Below are 3,202 nucleotides of genomic sequence, written 5' to 3'. Positions count from 1 at the left end.
AGCCTCTCCAACTTTTGTTATTTCCTGTTTTTTGATTTGTACCAGTAATGCCGGGGTGAGATGGTATCTCATAGTAGTTTTGGTTTTCATTTCTGTAATGGCTAGTGATCGAGAGCATTTCCTCATACGTCTGTTAGCCACCTGAATGTCTTCTCTGGTGAAGTGTCTATTCATTTCCTTTATCCATTTTTTTTTATTATTTCTGAAATGCTTTATTCTTTTAATCAGTACACATTATATTAAGTATAGAATTTCCTTAAAAATTATCAAATAACTAAGTTTCACTGTTAGGACACTGTTATAGAGAAGGAGACATCTGGCTCTTTTTACATTTATCCAAGTTCCAAGTAGATGATTCTCAGATTAAGGTTCTTCTGTGTTATTTCTGTCCAAGTTGGGACAACTGTTTTATGAACTGTGTAGCATTAAAAAGCTCACTGCAGCCATATAAAATGTGTTTGCCTTGTTTCCCCTTTATGTAGTCAACAAGATTTGATATTCAATGTAGTTGCCTCCTCCCACCACAAAAACAATTGCCTCTTGGAATGGATTTTTGTTCCTTGGAACTAAGCTATCATTGCCCTGTAGCATTTTGGGATCAAAATATCTGTAGTCATCTGTTTCAGGGTTTGACTTCCTCTCCATGAGGTTGTCTAAAACACGAGTAAATTTTGCTGTTTCAGTACCAGGTTCTTCACTCCTTCCATCACAAACTGTGATCCTGTATTCATGACTCACATTGATACACCCATTGATTTAGCAGTAGTGTTGCCATAGCTGGCAGGAGCTGAAGCCATCTTGGCAAAAGCCTTCCACTGTTTGATATACTGTAAGGGATTAAGGTTACGTCCTGCATCAGTCAAAGCTTTTTTGTATTGTTCTAAATCAGCCTCAGAAGGTGCCTGCTGTGTGCTTATGTAATAGATAAGAAACAGCCTCATTTTATTTTCTGGAGTACCTGCATCAGGGTCTGATATTATATCCAGAAGAGATTTATCCAGAGTAGTTTTGCTCATTATTTTTTCTTTATATTCAAAACATACATCCAGTTTTCTTGCCTTTATATGTTCTAAAACAGCAGTAGCAACATTTATATGGAGATCAATAAGTTTATTTTTTCAAGGAGTTCTGGCAAAGAACTAATAGCTGAGGTTAGCTTAGCAGTATTGCCAGAGAGCAGACTTACAGCTCCTTTATCTTCACCTTCTAGTCCCATAATGCTTTTAAGTCATTTGACCTCATCTTCTTGTGCTCTATAAGATTCTAATTATTGCTGAACTGATTCTGCAACTTCTGGAAATGGACTTCCTTTATGTTTCTGCCAAAATTTATCAACTGGAGTTAAATCATAAGACTTCTTATTTTTTCTCTTTGGCCTAGCACCAGCTGGAGAATTTTCTACTCCTGAAGATTCTTCCAAAGTAACTCTGTTTAAGTGGAAATCCAGTATATCATGCACCAAAGCTTGATAAGTCCAAGTATGGTGTAAAGGAGTTGCCAAATCTATGTTTCTGTCAACAAGGACCAATAAAGGCCTTTGGAAGCTGAAATGGCCAGCTCCAGGTGTGTCACCTGTAAAGAGACTATTTCTTGCATCTCTTAGGTTCTCCCGAAGTTTCTTATCTAGTTTCACTGCTACCGTTTCTGCAGCTGTTCCTCTTGAACATCTGATTATAGGAACAGCACCTAGTGTAACCAAAAAGCAGAAGAGGCTGTCAACAATAGTGTCCATGACAGTCTCCATTTCTGTATCTTTGATATCTGGCCTGTTAATGGCTTTTGAGACTGAGGCAGCTCGGCTTCTTGTGTCCCTTTTCTCTTCAGTTCTGCTTCTTATGGCCTCTCGGCCCTCGGGCCTCATGCCCGCATCTGCCCTGCTGGGGCAAGTGTTCCAAAGCTCAGTAGCTCCACCAGTATAAGTGCCCGGAGGCACCCCACTCCGCTAGAAAGCCTCATGCACACAGACACTCAGCTCTCTTGCTCCATGGGTCAGCAAGCCTAGCTCCACCAATAAGTGCCCAGAGGCACCCCACTCCTCCAGGAAGCCTCCTGCACACAGGCATTCATCTCTCTCGCTCCGTGGGTCGGCTCCAGTGCCACCTTTCACCGGTCTCCTGGTTCTGCTGCTGTTGGTTCTCTGCTGCTGCTGCTTCTCTGCTGCCGTAGGTTCTCTGCTGCTGCTGGTCCTCTGTTACTGCTGCATGTCTAAAACTGAAGTTTTAAAACTGCTTCCACATTTTAGATATCTGTTAGAGCAGCACCCCACTCTCTCGGTACCAAATTCTCTTAGTCATCTAGTGCTGCTATAACAGAAACACCACAAGTGGATGGCTTTAATGAAGAGAAGTTTATTTCCTCATAGTCAAAGTAGGCTATAAGTCCAAATTCAGGGCATTAGCTCCATGGGAAGGCTTTTTCTCTCTGTTGGCCTTCTTCTCATCAATGTTCCCCCGGACTAGGAGCTTCTCTGCGCAGGGACCCCGGTCCAAAGGATGCGCTCTGCTCCCAGCACTGCTTTCTTGATGGTATGAGGTCCCCTCCTTTACCCATTTTTTAACTGAATTATTTGTCTTTTTGTTGTAGAGGTGTTGAATTTTCCTGTAAATTTTAGAGATTAGAACTTTGACTTGTAATAGCCAAAATTTATTTCCCAGTCTGTAAGTTCTCTTTTCCTCTTTTGCCGAAGTCTTCTGATGAGCAAAAGTTTTTAAATTTTTAGATGATCCCAGTTATTTAGCTTATCTTCTGAAGTTTGTGTGTTGTTGGTAATAGTTTGTATCCTGTTAATGCCATGTATTAGGGCCTCTAGCATTGATCCTATTTTTTCTTCTATGATCTTTATTGTTTTTGGCTATATATTTAGGTCTTTGATCCATTTTGAATTAGTTTTTGTGTACGGTATGAGGTATGGGTCCTGTGTCATTTTTTTGCAGATGGACATCCAGTTTTGCCACCACCGTTTGTTAGAAAGACTGTCTGTTCCCCGTTTGATGGACTTTGTGCCCTTGTCAAAGATCAGGTGACTGCAGGTGGATAGATTTACATCTGCGTTCTCAATTCTGTCCCATTGGTCAATGTATCTGTAGTTGTACAAGTACCAGGATGTTTTGACTATCGTAGCTATAGAGTAGGTTCTGAGGTCAGGTAGTACGAGTCCTCCTACTTTATTCTTCTTCAGTAGTGCTTTACTTATCTGGGGCTT

The 3,202-nt window shown here is 40.9% G+C and overlaps 1 pseudogene; it reads right to left on the bottom strand.

Moving 5' to 3' along the window:
* Positions 1–292: 292 nt before the first annotated feature.
* On the bottom strand, positions 293–1,777 carry LOC101346161 (sec1 family domain-containing protein 1 pseudogene; annotated as a pseudogene).
* Between the last annotated feature and the right edge of the window lie 1,425 nt (positions 1,778–3,202).

Source organism: Trichechus manatus, unplaced genomic scaffold (assembly GCF_000243295.1).
Source record: "Trichechus manatus latirostris isolate Lorelei unplaced genomic scaffold, TriManLat1.0 scaffold00119, whole genome shotgun sequence".
In the NCBI taxonomy this organism is placed as follows: Eukaryota; Metazoa; Chordata; class Mammalia; order Sirenia; family Trichechidae; genus Trichechus; species Trichechus manatus.
The sequence above is the reverse complement of the archived record's forward strand: the minus strand, read 5'-3'. Positions and strand labels throughout refer to the sequence as shown.